At 31.5% G+C, this 20,290-nt stretch overlaps 1 pseudogene across 1 annotated transcript; it reads right to left on the bottom strand.

The window, feature by feature from the left end:
• Window positions 1-6,559: 6,559 nt before the first annotated feature.
• LOC107612746 (protein TOPLESS-like) lies at window positions 6,560-18,302 on the bottom strand (annotated as a pseudogene). Its single transcript, XR_015896438.1, has 9 exons — window positions 17,841-18,302; window positions 17,537-17,740; window positions 8,526-11,615; window positions 8,269-8,427; window positions 8,078-8,183; window positions 7,900-7,995; window positions 7,532-7,721; window positions 7,281-7,447; window positions 6,560-6,946 (listed from the first exon to the last, which is right to left on the bottom strand). The product of XR_015896438.1 is annotated as a protein TOPLESS-like (transcript).
• Window positions 18,303-20,290: the final 1,988 nt, after the last annotated feature.

The following is a 20,290-nucleotide window of genomic DNA, read 5'->3' as shown; positions in this document are numbered from 1 at the left end:
GCAGTTCCAGTCCTTGTCGCAGCTTCAAGCCAGATGGAGTTGTGCATCTCTGTCTTGTCAACATGTCATGGATATGAGGCATACTTTTACTTTTATCTTATCTTATTTTATTTTGTCAATTAAGAATAGTAAGTGTGCTCATAACAATTTTGTATGTATATTTAACATGATTACTTTAAAAAATATATACTTAGCAGAGATAGCACGGTTTTACTTTATGTATAACAAATATAATATATTAATATTTTTATCTGTAATAATATTATGGGACTATAATTTTTTTAAAATTACGATCTACTTTATTCTAACAGTATAAATTATGCATAGTACAAAAAATTTATAAAATCAAACTATTTTTACAAAAAAAATTGTACGTCGACAAAAATTTTCGGCTAAGAAGACCAATTTTTCTATAGATAAAAATCAAATAATAAGATTTTTAGTTATTATTTTTATATAAAAAAGTCTAATTTTTATTAATAATTAATTTTAATATTCATTATCTAAACTTTGAAACAATTTAACATGTATACTTTTACATTTAATTAGGTGTTAAGTCTGTTGCACAAATAGAAATAATTAATTTTTATACTTGTTATTTAAAAATAATATTTTTCTCTCTATGTATATAAAAATATAATTAGATATTAGCATAAAAAAATTATACTGCTAGTTATAAAATTAACTCAAAATTTTTTTTTAACAATTGAATCTTGATTCTAACTTTTAATTATAACATTAGTATTCTCTCCAAATTATATATAATAAATATTTGAAAGAAGAGAAATGAAAATATAGATTAGAAAGATAAGCGATGAAAATTTAAAACTAAATAAAAAATTAAAAAATATGCATATAATAATAATAATATTTTTTATTTGAATTATATTATTTTGTTAATTTTGTTTTCTGTAAAACAGAAAGGTAGAAAAAATAGAGAATGAGAGAAAAGAGAGAGAAATATAAAGATGAAGAATGAGAGTGAGAGTGAGAGTGAGAGTAAGAGTTTGTTAATTTTAGAAGAAAAATTTTATTTTAATTGTAATAAAAAATATTGAATGACATATTTTTATTTGTCAAATTACTAATATAAAATATAAAATATATATAGAGTGAAAAAGGTAGATGAAATAATTTAGGAAGGAAATTTATTAATTTTAAAGATAAATATTTTTTCTCAATTTTAATAAGAGAGTGTCATGTGACACATTTGGTTATTAAATTAGATAGTAATATATGATATATAATATAGGTATATTTCAAAATGTCATGTTGCACATTTTGATTGTCAAATTAATAATTAGTCATTGGTATTGATAATGATATATAAAAGAGATAGAGTGGTTGAATGAATGAAAGAGATAGAGAAAAGAAGATGGAGGAGATGAGAACTTTTTAATTTTGGAGGGAAAGATTTGATTTCAATTGCAATGAGGGAGTGACATGTGGCACATTTTGGTTGTAAAATTAGTAAGAAGGAGGGAAATATTTAATTTCAATTACAACGAGAAAGTGACATGTGGCACATTTTAGTTGTAAAATTAGAAAGGAAGAGGGGAGAATTTCTTATGGAGGAAAAAATTTGATTCCAATTGCAATGAGAGAGTTACATGTGGCACATTTTGGTTGTAAAATTAGTAAGGAAGATAGGAGAATTCTTTAATTTTGAAGGGAAAGGTTTGATTCCAAGCAATGAGATAGTGACATGTGATACATTTTGGTTGTAAAATTAAGAAGAAAGAGGAGAAAATTCTTTAATTTTGGAGAGAAAAAATTGATCCCAATTACAATAAAAGAATAACATATGACACATTTTAATTATAAAATTAGAAATACATAATAGATAATACACAATCCACATCATGTTAGCCTCTTTAAAAATTCTATTAATATAAAAACTTAAAATTAAAATTTTAGTTACGATTAATTTTGTTAATATGAAATTTATACAATACTATGAAAAAAATGTGATTAATAATACATTGAAAAAATTTTATATATTAAATTATTTGACCCTGAAATGAATATATTTTTTTTATGTTGTTTTTTAACAAAGTTATCACACGCTTTTTTTCTCCCGTATACATAAGTAGGTGCTGTTGTTTTTTTTTATTTTTTTTCTTTCTCCTCCTTTATTATTGTCATAGTTGTTATTTCTTTTTTTTATATGTTTCTTTTTTTATTATTGTCATTGTTATCACCACCTTTTTTTTTATTGTTTTTGTTTAATTTCTTCTATTTTTTTCTCACCATCCTCCTTTATTATTATCATTATTATCATTTTTATTGTCTTTTTTCTTCTTCTATATATGTTAAGAAAACTAGAACATAGAAATTTTGATGCACATCACATAAATTTTGATGCATGATACAAAAAAATTTAGTATACAACACAAAAAAATTTAAGAACTACATACACATAACATTAACACCCAACTAATAAAATATGTAGGGATAAGTATGGTTTTGGTCCCAAAAGTTTTCAGCCAGATTCGAAACCGTCTCTCATCTAATTTTTTATTTAGAATCATCCTTAACGTTTTTTTTCGTATTAAAATCGTCCTTTTAAATAAAATTTTTAACTTAATTCCTAAACTACCCCTATTTTAATAAAAAAATAAAATTTTAAAATAAAATAAATATAAAATAAAAAAAAAAGAAAGAAAGGGAGATACAGAGAAGCGGGGTGGGTGGGGAGAGAAAGAAAGAAAAGGGGGGGAGAGGGTTCTTCTTCTTCTTCTTCTTACCGCCGACCCCACCGCCGCACCGCCGCCCGCCGCTTCTTCTTCCCGCTGCCGCTCGCCGCTTCTTCTTCCCGCCGCCCGCCGCTTCTTCTTCTTCTTCTTCTGTGAATTCTATGAATTAGATTTTTTGTGAAATTTGTTGTGGAATATTATTGTTGCTGATTTGTTGATTTGTTGCTTTCTATTTCTGCTTGTGTTAAATTTGTGCTTGAATTTGTTAATTTTCTGTTTATGCTTCTCTGTGTGGAGGTGGAGGTGGAGGGGGATGGGGGTGGGGGGAAGGGAAGACGGGGAGGGGGAGGGGACGTAGGGTGGGGGGAAGGGGGAGGCGGGGAGGGGGAGGTGGAAGGGGGGAGGGGGACGGCGGCGGCGTTGGTGGTGGTGTTGGTGGTGCTGGTGCTGGTGATGGTGTTGGTGGTGCTGTTGGTGGAGGTTGTGGCGGTGGTGTTAGTGTTGGTGGTGGTGGTGGAAGAGGATGTAATTGTGTTGGTAGTGGTGAGGGTATTTTTGTCCAAAAAAATAAAAAGGACGATTTTAATACAAAAAAAAAACGTTAAGGATGATTCTAAATCGAAAATTAGACGAGAGACGATTTCGACTCTGGCTGAAAATTTTTGGGACCAAAACCATACTTATCCCAAATATGTACAATACAAAAAATTTGATACACAACACAAAAATTTTAGTATCCATCATAAATTTTTTAAAGACTACATGCTTAAAATATTGACACTCAACCAAAGAAATACACACATCACATAAAATTTGATGTAACCACAAAAATTTTGGTGCATATCATATAAATTTTGATGTGCAGTACATAAATTTTTAAAAGATCACATACTTAGAACATTGACTCGCCCAACTAACAAAATACATTCGTAGCAAAAAATTACGTATTATGTGCAAAAAATTTTATGCTATATTAATAAATTTGTGCATGTGTAAATTTTTTTGTGTTATATATAATTTTTTTTTGCTATATCAATAAAATTTTATGCTCTCGAACAAAAATTTATGTGTTGCAAAAAACGTGAAAAAGGAAAAGTGATGACGTATGTACACATTTTTTTCTGCTAAATTTGCGCCAATTTAATTAAACTTAATTATAAAAAATGTTTGTACATGTAATATCATGATTTAATAAATAGATTATGAATTTTGATTTTTTAAATAATGTTATGTTAAATTATATAATGTTATGTTTATTATTTTGTACGTTTTTTTTTTAATCTTTTTTGAAGATTAATTTTAATACCCATGACATTAGTGAAGATTCGGTTCTCCTATGATGACTAAAAAATAAAAACCTGTAATGGAGATAGAAAAAAGATACGATACATTTTTTTTAATAGATATGCGACGGAAATAGAGTACACAATTTCACCATAAAAATATTATTTATATACTAAAATTAATTATCAATATATTTATGTATGAATATATATGTATTTTAATTTATTTTTAATATATATTTATATTCTAATTTGTAATTTATGTTGGTGACTAATTTTAATAGTTAATATATATATATATATATATATATATATATATATCATAATAGTTTCACGAAACTCCATTACTATTCCTAACCAGGGAATTAATTTGTTGAATTTTCTAGGACAAAGATAAGAAATTTAGGACTGCACATGAATCGGATAATATTCGTATATCTGCGGTAATTATCCGCATTCGATTCGAATTTTGCGGATATTATCTGATCCGCAGAGCCATCGGATCGGATTGCAGATTTAGAAGTGATATCCGCGGATCCGATCCGCAAATCCGCATATCCGCACATCTCATATAAATAGCATAGTTTAAGAAAGTAAACCCTAATGTGATATGAATTTTAGTGTGTTGTTTTATGAATTTTATGATATCTTGTTTTTTATTTTTTATGTTGTACTTCAGTTTAGAATAATTAAACTTAAATCTTGTGTTATTATTATTTTTTTTGGTTATTCAAGAGAACTTTTATTGATAATATTTTAGGAGTAAATAGGCTTAAACAGGTGAAAAATGAATTTTATAGATATTTTTTTTGTAAAAATAGCCAAATAGAATTTTAAAATAGTTTTTTTTTTTTAATTATGCGGATATACTCGATATCCAATCCGATCCGATGAGTGCAGTGCGGATCAGATAGAATTTTAGGCTATATCCGATCCGATCCGATCCGTGTGCAGCCCTAATAAGAATCCAATATTATCGATTTGAATTTGATTAACAAGTAATCTTAAAGAAAATAATTTTTCATAAACCAAGTTAAGTTAGTTTAGTGGTTAGTTCATTTATCCACTTAAACAAATATCAGAAGTTTAAATTCGGTCTTATGCATATAGCAATTCATTGAACAATAACAAATAATAATTTTTTATATATTATTTTTTTCGTTAACTGTTTATGCTTGTACATTCTTAATAAATACTCTAATATAACTCTAGTGTTAATTTTTAATTGCCATATGCTACGCGCTACAAATAAACAAAAACAAAGGACAGGATTTAATAAACAATAATTAATAACCGCCAAAAAAGAACTACTCACTAAACAGCATAGCATAAAAGGGGTTGGAGGGCACATGTTTTGGTGGGCTTGTGCCTGGTGGTGGCTATCTCTTGGATCAATAAAATAAAATAAAATAATATTAAAATAATAATAATAAAACTTAGCGGGAATATGATTTTAATTTGATTTTTCGAAACAAAAAAATTCATGTTATGCATCATTCGCTTTGCTTGATTTGCGATTTGCAAGCTTTTTGTTTGCACTTTGCATCATACAATTGCACAAAAACATATATATGAAGAAATTAAATAAATCTGTCTTCAATTGACTTTAATAATTGATATATATGTAATCATATTTCTAGTCTATATGATATCATATATGACGCCCGTTAACATCATAATCCAGGAAGCACCCATAAGTAGCTGCGACCAAGACTTGGTGGCGGCAGTAACGGCGGTGATGGGACACAATGCTGCTAGAATTGTAGTAGAAAGTTGTACTCGTGGCTGGAAAGATATTGTTATAGTGCCGTTTATGTTAAGCTACCCGGCGTCACTAGGTTTTTCGGCCTCCCTCCTCCACCACACTACAATAATGTTTTCCCATCCACGTACCCCTACAGCCTTCTAGTACCGTAGCAGCATTGTGTAACGATATTATCATACAAGAAAATGGCTTTAATTTATATACGCAACAATTTTTTATCCCAAGAAAAGAAAAAGAAAAATATAGTAATTCATAATCTTTAGGCCTCATTATTTGATAAATAATACTCAAATTATTCGTCTATATAGAAAAAAAACTAATTCAAAAGTTTTTTTAAAAAAAATTTAAATCTGTAAAACTAACTTGGCTAACTTATTACCAAAATTAATATATCTAACCAAATAAAAAGTTCGGAACTTCAAACAAAATTTTTATCTCATACATTGCATTTGTTGCTTTTGTTTTACCCAACCAAAAATTAGTTGTTTGTGCCAGCAGTTCTAATGTTGTTTGTTTTACCCAACCAAATGAGGTCTTTGTCAATGCAGTCATTAGAGGTGACAGCAAATGACATTAAGGAACTTCAATCAAAATATCTACCGAATCTCATAAGCTTTCGCCCCGAAGACTAGTTGGGACTTAGGATTATTATATCCTGATTGTACGTACGTTTACATGTATATACCATAATGTTTGTTGACTTATTGTTCGAGTCGTCACTGCTTGGCGCAAATCTTTATTTATTTTCATGTAAAATCATTGTAATTCATCTGGGTTTGCAAGTGTAAATCTATTGCTAAATTATCAAATCAGTGTTGGCAATAAAGAAGATGAAGATAAGATTAGCCAAGTTAGAAACCAACGGTAGTTTATACTTAATATGACTACACAAAAAGGAACAAGTTAGGATGGAGATGGACCAACCAATGTTACTTGGCGGAAGTACTCAACATATCCTACATCTATAAATATCATCATTTGGCTGTGACTTTGGATCATCTCTGGGCAGCTTCTTCTGAAGAAGCACCAACTGAGACAGCTGCTGCATTGCTTGCTGACCCATTCTCAATGGGTGGAGGCACGCCCCATTTTCCATCAGACTCCAGGGCTCAAACAAATGCACTCCACCGTCTGAAAGTCCAACCGCAAATTGATTTGGTTCTTGTGGATGTGCAGCGATTACAAGCGGTTGCACGTTAGAACTGCTGGCACAGACAACAAGTGTAAAATGTTACCGACCTCAACCAGATCGTCTTTATACCATAAAACAGAATAGCTGAAAAGAGGTAACTGATGATACAGGTTGAAATACAACTACTGTGGACTTTGAAGGACTTAAAAGCGGAGTATCAAGCATTCAAGCTGCTTGCTTCCAATAGAGAATGAATAACGATTACAAATTAAACAATTCTACATGAAATTTGTACCTATAAAATGTTCTGTATTTACAAAATTATAACTGAGAAACAAATTAATAATGCAAGGAAAGAAATGTCTTGCAAACTTAGATAAAACATCCATCAAACAGGGCATTACCTGACACCTACAGAAAGATATGCAGAAGGATTGACTCGACAGCGTAATCGGAGGTTTGAAGCACTAAACACACGGACTGTTGCATCTAAGAAGCTGGCGTATATGAGCTGACTATCGCATGAGAAAGTTGCATGCGATACAGGTGCAGCAGAACTTTGTGGAAACCACTGCAATTTAGCAAAATGTATCGGATAAAAGACCAATTAAATAAATATGTGCAGTAAATATAAAACTCAGCTAAATGAATTTACCTGCTTTAGACATTCTAGTTTTGTTGCTTCATAAATTGCAAGCTGCGTTTCATGTACAACCAAGAAGCGTATCTGATCCTGATGAAACTGTACACGTGTATCTGCCTGCACTGGTTGAGTCCTTCACAGCAGGAAGTTGCAAGAATCTAGTCTTCCGTTTCTCCCATCCATCAGTATTCCACACACAAATCTGCACAGTAGATGAATAAATTCCCATATGACAACTAATGAGAATCACATTGCCAACATCAAGCTCAAAGTAGGCCATTAATTGATGAGAACTATTTGGATCTCCAAAACTAGTTCCTTTAATGCAATTTAATCATCAAACACATTCTGGAGGCAAATCTACACTGAACGACTATTACCTGAGCATCTGCCCCAGAAGAAACTAGGACATTCAATACATGAGAGAAAGCAAGACCTGTGATTCTTTTAGTGTGGCCTTTGAGTTTACTTTTAACCTGCAAATAAGAAGGCTATGCATAAACACCAAATTACACAAATCATAAGTTGGAAGAAACAATTTATGAACAACAAACATACCTCATCTACACGAATCATCCATGCCTATAGCAATGATATTGTTATCCTGAGGATGGAAAGCAAGAAAGGTTGCAGCAGGTGGTGCAGGTATGAAAGTAGTAATTGTCTGCACTTGGGCCAAGATTGAAATTGATCAGTTACAAGCCAAATACAGTCTTGAATAACGATAATGACTAGGACTTATAGCTCACCTTAAAAGTAATCATATTGAACAGAGAAATCTTCCCCCCTGATGCTGACATTACATAAGAATCATTTTTAGAAAGAGCAAAGCAAGGAACAGCAATGTCATTTGTCATCAGGATGCCACTTGAAGGTTGCCATAGTTGAGGTGGCACACTGGCAGTGGCCTATACAAAGAAATGTAAACATCATGTATTCATTCCCAAGTCCCCAAATCATAAGTAATCAGTTGGCATAAGTAACTTCACATATTATCACACCTTACCAGAAGAATTACGGTCACTTCGCGGCCACTTCCAAAGCAGATGAATGGCATTTGAAGCTAATGCCAGAATAGCATTGCCTGAATTAGTGTATATCAACCTTGATATCTGTCGTACTAGGGATAGAGGTTATTAGATTACTTAGTTTGAAGAGGGTAAGGGGGTTAGAAGAAGGAAACTCGAGGGAGGGCTTAACATTATCCACCAAAGGTAGCACTTAGAAATACGCGGTCTTAGTTTGTTGTTTTTTTGTTTTTTGTTTATATATATATATATATATATATAAAGACATGCAGCAGCGATACCTTGTTCACGAGATCTGATTTTAGTGAAGAAAATAATATTGAGGCGGAAGAAGAAGACTCAGTAGATTTGTCATATGAAAATAAACCACTGAGTACAAGGGAGTACATATTGTTATCCACTATTTATAGCTGTTAGAAAATTAACCTTACTAAAACCTAACTCAATATGGTAAATAAATTAACTATAGTTATTCAACCATAATCAGTTATAGCTTGCTTTTGTGAGCCATTAGATACCATCTTAATATCATCTCCAACATCCTCCCTCAAGTTGAAACTGATTGAATTAGTTGCAAGTTCAGCAACATTATTATCATCCTCCCTTGAATTAAGGCTTGTTGAAACATTTATCCTCTTATCATCAGAATATCCTCCCTCAAGTGGGGCGTGTAAGTCAAGCATGCCCAACTTGAAAAGTAAAGGTTCAAAGACACCCGGTGATAACGCTTTAGTAAGTAAATCAGCCGTTTGATGAGTTGATTTAATAGGTAGCAATTGCAGCACCCCTGTTTGAGACTTTTCACGAACAATGTGACAATCTACTTCAATGTGCTTGGTTCTTTCGTGAAAAACCGGATTAGCTGCAATGTACAGCGCAGATTGATTGTCACAATAGAGATTGATTGGGTGAGGATGAGATACATGGCAGGCATTAAGAAGATAAAGAAGCCATTGACCTTCCCGAGTTACTTGTGCCATGGCACGATATTCAGCTTCTGAGGAAGAACATGCTACAGTTGTTTGCTTCTTACTCTTCCAAGACACTAATGAAGAACCTAAGAAAAAATAATACCCAGTTATTGATCGACGGGTATCGGAACAAGTTGCCCAATCCGAATCAACATAACCAGTCAATTTGAGATCATTATTTGAAGAGAAGAAAAGACCCTTAGAAGGAGATTTCTTGATGTATCGAAGAACATGTAGTGCTGCCTTGTAATGGTCATCAGTTGCACAATCCAAAAATTGGCTGAGCTTCCCAACTGCAAAAGCAATATCCGGACGAGTATTGGTGAGATATAGGAGTCGTCCGAGCAGTCTTCTATATTGTAATGGATCTTGTAATCTTGTGCCACTTTCCTTAGAAAGTTTCCCATTATACAGCATAGGAACTGAAGCAGGTGTAGCTTCCAACATACCGTATTCCTCAAGCAAATCAAGAGTGTACTTACGTTGATACAAAGCAATCCCTTCAGAACTACGAGCAACTTCTATTCCAAGAAAAAATTTCAACCGGCCTAAGTCCTTAATACTAAATTCAGCATCAAGAGCCTTTTTAATAGCTTCAATTTCAAATAGATTATCTCCAGATAAAACAAGATCATCAACATAAACAATAATAATAGCCAAGCCGAGGTTAGTGTGCTTGGTGAACAAAGAGTGATCATGAGGAGACTTGATAAAGCCATGTTGCTGAAGAAAACCACTTAATCTTAAATTCCATTGACCGCTTGCTTATTTCAAGCCATATAAAGAACGATTCAACTTACAAACAACACCATTTGGAATATCGAGACCTTGGGGGGGGGGGGGTTTCATATAAACCTCTTCTTGCAACTCACCATGCAAGAACGCTGTATTGACGTCTAATTGGTGAAGTTTCCAATCATGTACCGCAGCAAGAGTAAGAATAAGTCATAAAGTAGTGATTTTTACAACCGGACTGAATGTATCAAAGTAATCATAGCCAACTCTTTGACGAAAACCTTGAGCCACAAGACGTGCTTTGTGGCGTTCAACACTACCATCTGGGTGAAACTTCACTTTAAAAACCCACTTGCATCCAATGAGGCGCTTTCCAAGAGGCAAAGAAGTGATAGACCAAGTTTTATTCGTCTCAAGAGCAAGCAATTCTGCACTAATTGCATTTCTCCAGCATTCGTGTTGCACAACTTGTTCATAAGTCTTCGGTTCAACTGTTGTGGTTATTGCTAGGGAAAAGGCTCTATGGGTAGGGGATAGCTTCCCATAATCCACCATGTGACATAGACCGTATCGCTTAGAACATGATTGGTTACTAGAGCTTCCTGTTCTAAGTAACATACAATGATAATCTTGAAGATAAGAATGTGATTTATGTGTACGAATTGATCTTCTAAGATCCTGATAATGCATGTTATCATTTGAATGAGAATTAGATGATGCATTATTTGGTGGACTAGTAGAAACTACATGTGAATCAGTGAGTGAGGTAGGGTCCCTAGGATCATGAAAAGAATCAATATTTACATGAGATGGATGAAATGCATCTAAAGAATCATAAGTGAAAAGATCAAATTCATTAAAATTAGAATCAGCAATAGGTAGAGAAGAAGCACTTATAAAATTTTTGGTCATGTCATGATGAAAGGATTTATAAGGAAAATAATGTTCATAAAACTCCACATTTCGAGACAAAAATAGTTCTCTAGTGTGAATATCAAACAAAATATATCCTTTTGTGCCAGGTGGGTAACCAAGAAAAATACTCTTTCGTGTTCGTTTATCAAATTTTTTTCGTCCATGAATTAACGTTGAAGCAAAAGCCAAGCATCCAAACACTTTAAGGTTACTGATGTCCGCATCCTTGCCAAATAAGGTAGCATAAGGGGTTTTATTTTTTAAAACTGGAGTCGAAAGTCTATTAATTAAATGAACAGCTAAACCAATAGCAAAATTCCAAAATTTTTTTGGCAAGGATGATTGAAACATTAATGCTCTTGCAATGTTGAGAATATGTTGGTATTTCCGCTCAACAATACCATTTTGTTGAGGTGTCTCAACACATGATGTTTGATGCACTATACCCTGTGAATTATAAAAAATATCAAGTTTAAACTCAGGACCATTGTCAGTTCGAATAATCTTTACTTGAGAATTAAATTGAGTTTTCACATAAGCAACAAAATTCTGAACTAAACTGCTGGCCTCTGACTTTAATTTCATGAAATAAATCCATACAAATCTGGTTTTATCATCTACTACAGTTAAAAAATATTTATAACCTTGTAGAGAAATAAATGACATTGGCCCCCAGATATCAATATGTATTAAATCAAAACTGTTTAAACTTGTTGTTTCACTAAGGGTATATGGTAACCGTTTTTGCTTGGTATAATGGCAAAAATCACATGGTTTAGAGCAAGTAGATGTAAGAAACTGCACACAAGAATATATTTGTTTGATAATATCAAATTTGTTTTGTGGTACATGACCCAATCTAAAATTTCATAAATTCTCAACAGAAAAACATGAAGTTTGTGTAACCAAATTTGCTGTCCTAAGATTAGAAGAAAGTAAAATCTTGTCACTATGACTTTGTGGATCTAGGATCCTAGTACTCCTATTGTATGTTGTATTTTTCATGTTGTCCTTGTGTGCTAACTCTAATGCAGGAAAATCCATCATGTATAATCTATGTTTTGCTCTAGCTGTGCCAATCATCTTCAAAGAGGTCCGATTCTTTGTCTTACAAAGTTTGTCAGTAAAAACACATTCACAATGCAGGCCTTTTGTAAGTTTCGAAATAGATAAAAGATTGAAGTTGAAACTTGGTATGTACAGCACATCCGTGAGATAGAATGTAGCTGAAAATACCACAGTTCCACTTATAGTTGCAGTTGTGTGTGTTCCATCTGGTAATTTTACCAGAGTCGGCCTAATATATCTAAAATTTGTAAAAAAATGCAATGAGTGTGATACATGATCAGTAGCTCCTGTATCAAGCATCCAAGAATTTGAGAAAAAGGTTTTTACTGACAATAATCGTGCAATATGAGAGCTCATGCAAAGTGTATAAGTCTCTAAAGGTATACCTCCACTTCCTGCATTTGATTGATTGACATCTCTCACACTTGCTCCTTGAGATGACTGTGCACACTCCTGCCGAAGAAAGGTAATCAGTGCATCTCTCAAACTCTGATTGAATTGGGATGGACCATCAGCTTCCTTGTCCTGCTTGATATTGTTGGTACTGCTCTCTTCAATTCCAGCAACAATATGATTAGCCATAGCTCCGTTGCTAGTCTCTCGTGGCCATTTCTGCCTCTGTAAATGAGGTGGAAATCCATGTTTGTGGTAACAAGTATCCACAAGATGCCCTGACTTGTGACAATAAGAACAGGTCTTAGGTGCTGAATTTCTTCCTCCTCTTCCACCTCTACCTCCACGGGTTCCTCGTCCTCTTCCTCTAGAAACATTGCTTGAATTTTTGTTGAAATTATGAATTGAATTGGCCAAAGCTGTAAAGTTCTGAGTCTCCAAATCTAATCCATTAAACTGTCTCTCTTGCTGAATAAGTAGAGAAAAAATTTCATTGATGTCTGGAAGAGGCTTCATCAGCATGATTTGGGATCTCACAGTCCCATACTGTTCATTCAATCCTCTTAAAAATCTCACTGCATAAGTTTCATCTCGATAATCTCTCATGGTTCCTAAGCCATAATCTCTCATGGTTCCTAAGCCACAGTCACATTTTTCATAGCATTCCTTGCATTGTGGAACTGGTTTGAAACTGTCAATGTCTTCCCAAATAGCCTTCAACTTGGTAAAATAATTTGTTATGCTTAGATTCCCTTGTTTCATAGCATACATCTCTTCTTCTAATTCAGCAATCCTATATCTGTCTCCATGATAATACCTATGCTTCAAACACTCTGTGCAATCTCAGCACTCAATGATAGATTTAGGACTTGTTTGGGTGAGCTTTTAAAAAAAGATCTTTTTTTGAGTTATCTTTTTTTAAAAGATCTTATAGAGAAGTAAAAGTAATTTTATGTTTGGATATCTCATGTAAAAAGGTCTTTTTATCTATCAATTATGTTTGGGTATAACAGTATAAAAGTACTTTTTTGTTCATTTATTACATGAAAAACATCTTTTTTTTAAGGAAAAAAAATCTTTTAAAAAAAGATGTAAATTACAGCTTCTCAAAAAAGATCTTTTTTTTATTTTACTAGTGCTTTTACTTTTACTACTAGAAATTTGCCAAACACGTTAAAAAAAAAAAAGATATTTTTTCATTGAAAAAAGATCTTTTTTTAACAAAATAATGGCGCCCAAACATGCACTTAACCAAGAAACAACATAAGTATTACATTTATCCCATGCTACATATGCAGGATCATTTTTATTTGGTTTCACAATGGTTCCATCAACAAAGCCTATCTTATTCTTTGATTTCAGCGCTAATTTCATAGCTCTTGACCAGGAATTGTAGTTCTTAGCATTCAGCACAATTGGGACAATAGAAACTCCAGGATTCTCACGTGGATGTAGGAAGTAAACACTTGCTGGATCCGCAAGCAGATTGGTACTCGATTTAGCGCTCTGTGGCTGCAAACTCGAGAGTTGGCTTAGAATGCGAGCTAGATTTCGAAGCTCACCAGCTGAAAGCTCCTGGTTCTCACGTGACCCGTGATTTATCCCCGACATTAGGTCGGAAGGAGTGTCGGCCATTGATGCTAACTCAATACTGTATTTGTGGCCAAAACTTCACCTCTTTCACGATCTTCCACGCTCATCGCACCATGAAGAAATCGTGGTCTAGATCTGATTTTAGTGAAGAAAATAATATTGAGGCGGAAGAAGAAGACTCAGTAGATTTGTCATATGAACAAATACAAAACCTAAAATTGAAAACGAACCACTGAGTATAAGGGAGTACATATTGTTATCCATTATTTATAGCTATTAGAAAATTAACTTTACTAAAACCTAACTCAATATGGTAAATAAATTAACTATAGTTATTCAACCATAATCAGTTACAGCTTGCTTTTGTGAGCCATTAGATACCATCTTAATATCATCTCCAACAACTCCGAATCCTTAGAAAGTGTTACTGATTTTGAAATCCCTTGCTAGAGTTGTCTGTATCACCATGCGCGTCGGAATCACCGCTCGGCTTTTTCAACATAACACTCACGTGGCCGTTTATGGAAGATGAAGACCTACTGAAGTTTTTCTTCGGGCTCTTCGTAGGAGTTCTACTTGCGGTGTCTCGCCACCGCGTTAGGTAGCGCTTCGGACCACTTCTACCGATTTTTCGGCGTCCTCAGCCTACCCAGTGGCTTCATTGATGCGCCTTACACTTGGGCTCGCTTCTTGGACATTGCTTCTCTAGTGAGGAGGAGAATGAACACCCTCGGGCTGAAGACTCTGCCGAGAACAATGAAGACCCAGGCACGCCGGAGCTACAACTCTAGAGTTGAATTCCCCCTCAACCATTTGGTGATGAACTTGTTCGTTCTTTTTTTTGGGGGGATTTGGGTAAAAAAGCCGTCTTTCTTCGTTTTGACTTGGTAAACGGAGAAGTGATTTCTGTCTTCAATCCACGTTTATTTATGTTATATGTACTAATTATGTCCTTCATTATTTATATGTTTATTATTTTTTTATAATACTTTTTTCTAATACTCTCTTATGCATATTATTGTTTTTTATAAAACTTTTGTTCTTTTATATGAGTTCTTTTTTTTTTACCAAAGATAGGAGATTCGAACCCGGAACCTCTTAATTGAAAGTTTTTTTAATTTTGTATTATGATTCTATTAATTTTATTAGAGTACTAAAGAAATATTGAGAATACTAAAAAAATATTAAATTTTATTTAAATATTTAAAATAAAATTATAAGATAACATAAAATAATTATTTAAATTGATGTCATTTTCTGTAATTTTTATCTAAGAGTGATTTTGAATAATGTTCCAAACAATATTTAGTTTATTATAATTCATTTTGAATAAAAATTATCAAACATAAACTACGTTAGTACTAACTCTCTTTTGATCTAAATCAATTCTACAAAATCAATTTTATACCAAACGATAATCTAAACACACACTTTGTCGTCATTCTTCGTTGGCTTCCTCGTTGTTTTGTTTTCTTTCTTTCTTCTTTCTTGGGTTTCGGTCTCTTTGTCGTCTTTCTTACTTTTTTTTTGTTTAGTTTGGGGTATAGTTTTAGGACAATTTCTTCACTCCATGAATTTGATGTATTGAGTTGGAAGCTTTCCCTATCTGTTTTCTCTTTTTTTTTTTTCCTCTCTTTCTTTTTATGAAAATTCAGATCTCATGTTCTCTCTCTTCAAACACACAGAAACCCTATCTTATCCTTTCGCTTCCATTTTCCGAACAAATTCCCATCTCTCTCCTCCATTATCTTTCCCATTGTGCATCTCATTTTCTCTAGGGTTTCAATCTGAATCTCGAGCTCCATCCAATTTGTGTACTCTAAATTTTTTCAATTTTTTAAACACAAATAGGAGGGTTCGATTTATGTACTCTCGAATTTTAGGGTCCAATTTGTATACTTTAAAAATTTTTCAACTTTTTAAATATAAATTGGAGGGTCCGATTTGTGTACTCCGAATTTTTTTAATTTTTTAAATACAAATCAGATGGTTTGATTTGTGTACTCCTACAATTTTAAAAAAATAAAAAATTATAATATTAAAGTATATTACTCATTTTACTTCCATATCAAAATTTCATATTTTTTTGGATGTACAGAATTTCTTGATTTGCAAATAAATTTTTTTGAGCTGGTTTTGGATTAAACTCAATTTCATATTTTTTTGAGTCTAGCTTAAATTATTTTTCAATTTATTTTGATAGTTTATTCAATTTATTTTGATAGCTATTATGTAGTGAAATGGATGAGAATGCTGTTGGAACCTGTGCTGAACTTATTTTTGATAGCTATGTAGTGAAATGATGCTTGTATATAAGTTCATACTTCATGTTACGTACATAGTCTCTTTAAGAAGATTTTCTGCTATTATGGTGTACCTGACGTGTGTTTGGATTATAATTTGTAAATGGAAGTTTGATAAAATTAATTTTGTAAACTTGATTTTGATGAAAAGTAAGTTTGTGTTAACGTGATTTTATATAAAAATAGATTATAGTAAAATAAATATTGTTTAGATTATACTACTCAAAATTACTTTTAGATAAAAAATTATTAAAAAGAGACATCAATTTAAATAATATTTTATATTATTCTATCATTTTACTTTAGATATTTGAATAAATATTATTAATTTATTTTATAATAAAATTAATATTTATTTACTAAATTAAAGTAACATATAAAAGTTGATAAAATATATTTTTAATTAAAACTAACAAAATGTAAATTTTAGAGAGTACTAAGAATAATAAAAAAAATTAAATATTTACCTTGGTAATGATCGAAATAAATAAAAAAAAAATTATGATAGTTTTTATATAGTATATTTTTAGTACTCTTAGTACTCTTTTTTAATATGCTATAATTTATTATTATTATTATTATTATTATTATTATTATTATTATTATTTATAATTAATTTTTTATTTAATTTACTTTATTTAATGGGATAAAAAATTATATTATAAAAGATAATAAAAAAATAATACAAAAAAAATCACAAGTATAAAAATGTATAATGTCAAACAAATAATTAACAAAAAATAAAAATAATAAATAATAGAAGAAGAGGTTCATATAAAACGTAATTTTAAATGTAAAATCACTTCTACATTCATGAATAAAAAATTTGTCAAACCAAAAATTGAAACTTTCAAAAAGTCTAAACGTGCTTTTTCTTCTCTAACGTATTTGCCAAACACACCCTTAATCTTTGTCTTATTTAGTTCATTAAAAAAAAAAAGGAAAGAACAGAATCCATGATTTTATAAATATAAAAGGCAAAAGGATGGAATGAATTGAATGTCATAAAACCTTATTACGTAGTTGCCTTTGTTGTGAAAAGGAGACGGGAGAGCAATAGCACGATTCTTGGTGAGAAACCAAAGCTTGTCAAGAAAACGGGGTGTTGATTCACAAATTAAAACTACTCATAAACTGTAACTAAATTCAACAAACAGAATGCACCTCCTCCTGCTTCCACTGTGGGAGAGGTTCAAATCCGTTTAATGTGAGCACCTAATTACATATAACATATAAAGATTAACTTAATAATTAACAGTTCACGATTACATCAAAGTTAATTAAGCAATTAAACTGAGAGTAGCATGGAACAAACCTACTTCAGCACCTTTCTCCACCACACACACCGATAAATCAGCTCCTTTCTGGTGGCAGAGCTGCTTGAGGCGTATGGCGGCCGATAAGCCAGCAGGTCCAGCTCCGACGACGACGACATCGTACTCACTGGAGTCTCTGGCCTCCGAATCGGTGGCGAAGCTTCGAGAAGGCGGAACCCTAGAAATGGAGGCAGGTGCGGGGAGCGAAGAGTGCTTTGAATACGGAAATATGCGCCGGGAGAAGGTGTACGCAGCTGGAGAAGATTGAGAACTTGATGTAGATTTGGTACGATTCCTAAGAAGAAAGAGATTCTTCGATTTGGATTTGGAGAAGATTGAACAAAACTCCTAGTGTGTTGATTATTATTATAATAGTGGAGTAGGACCCTTAATTATAAGTCATATCTGACAATTATTACATGCAACACACAGAAAGGATAAAAGATAGAAGCAATGGAGATGCATTTTGCAATTGACGAATATCACCACTACAAGGTATGATATATATAATATATAATATATTAAATTCCAAATGACAGCAAATTTAAGGAGAATATTCAAAAAATAAAATAATAGTGATGAATCGATTGCAACATACATATATATATATATAAAGTAACACACTATGATATAAATATAGAGTAAAAAGAAAATCATCACATTTGTTCCTATATATATATATAGGTTTATTTTTTCCTTGATTATTATTATTTCATTAAAAAAATTGAATGTTGTCCATATATACACAGGAAGATGTTGGGATCATGAAGGATATGAATTTAGATGCTTACAGATTCTCTATCTCTTGGTCCAGAATACTCCCAAGTAAGTCATGATATGTACTTGAGTTAGCTAGTTTCATTTAATTTCACTTGATTGGATCTTTCATGTTATTAACTATTTTAAATAAATTTAATGTGAACAGAAGGAAAGCTTAGTGGAGGCATAAATCAAGAAGGAATCAAAATATTACAACAATCTCATTGATGAGTTACTATCAAATGGTTAGAATAACCAAAGTTTTAGGGCTAATATCAAAATAATATCCTTTACTCAAAAGATTAAATAATATGTATTCTTTTAGTTTTTGAAATATTAACTATTTTAAATTGGTCTTTAAAAAATACAATTGTGAATTAAATTAATTTTTGCATCACTTACATAATAATATGTAAAATAATCATTTTGCAATATATTATAATATTATATTTTTTCAGGAATCAATTTATCATGGCTAATTTTTAAAGACAAAATTGACAAATATTTGATTTTTTAAAAATTATTTTAATTATTATTCCCAAAGTTTTACACGTGCATCCTTACCTTTTTAATATTTGCAAGTTGCAACGATTGATATATTAATAATAATCTCAATAAAATTATATTTTTACAGGTATAAAATCATTTATAATCCTTACCTTTTTAATATTTGCAAGTTGCAACGATTGATATATTAATAATAATCTCAATAAAATTATATTTTTACAGGTATAAAATCATTTATAACTCTTTTTCATTGGGATCTTCTTTGGAGGCTGGAAACTGAGACGGACTTACGGGATGAGTGGAGGCCTCGAGCCCCCAACTTTTTTAAAAAATAATTAATAGTAATAAGTTATTAAGTATGATTTAATTTTTTAAAAATTTATTTAGTATTTAGTTTAATATAAATAAAAGTTTAATCAAATTTAAATAATAATAATTTTCAATATCTAAAAAATAAATAATAATATAAAAAAAATCTAATATTTTTAAAATAAATAAAATTTTTCAAATTTCATAAATTAGATTTTTTTTTTCTTTTTGTGAGCGTCCTTCTTGATTCATTTGGTATTAATTCTCTATGTTTCAACTATTACAACTGAGAGATCTTTTTCAGCTATGAATGTTGTAAAAAATAACTCAGAAACAAAATGAAAGATGAATTTCTTGCTAATTGTCTTTTAATTATATTAAAAAAAATTGCTGAAAAATTTAACACAAATTAAATAAATTTTATGATACGAAAAATCAATCACTTCGTTAATAAAAAATACATACATATTTTTTGTATTTTAAAATATATTCTTTATCGATATATTTTTATAGTACATTTTACATTATATAATTTTTTACATAATTTTTTAATATTATATATATTATTGGCCACTCATAATAATATTTTTAAATTCGTCCCTAGCTAGAAGACGAGTACGGTGGCTTCTTAAATCCTAACATTATGTAAGTACTATAATTTTCACCCAAAATAATAAAACAAGCTTTTTAGAGATAATTTTCAAGACTATGCGGAGGTTTACTTTAAGGAATTTGGAGACAGAGGCAGAGCCACATACAAGCTAAGGGGGGCAATGGCCTCCCCCAACTATCAAGTTTTCTTTACAAGTTATGTTGGTTAGCTACTTCTCATTTTGTTCTAGGATTCTTCCTATTCGTAGGTCATTTATGGCAC

This window comes from Arachis ipaensis, chromosome B8 (genome assembly GCF_059453495.1).
Source record: "Arachis ipaensis isolate K30076 ecotype BB chromosome B8, ASM5945349v1, whole genome shotgun sequence".
NCBI classification, from domain to species: Eukaryota; Viridiplantae; Streptophyta; class Magnoliopsida; order Fabales; family Fabaceae; genus Arachis; species Arachis ipaensis.
Note: the sequence above shows the minus strand (reverse complement) of the source record. Positions and strands in the feature narration are given on the sequence as shown.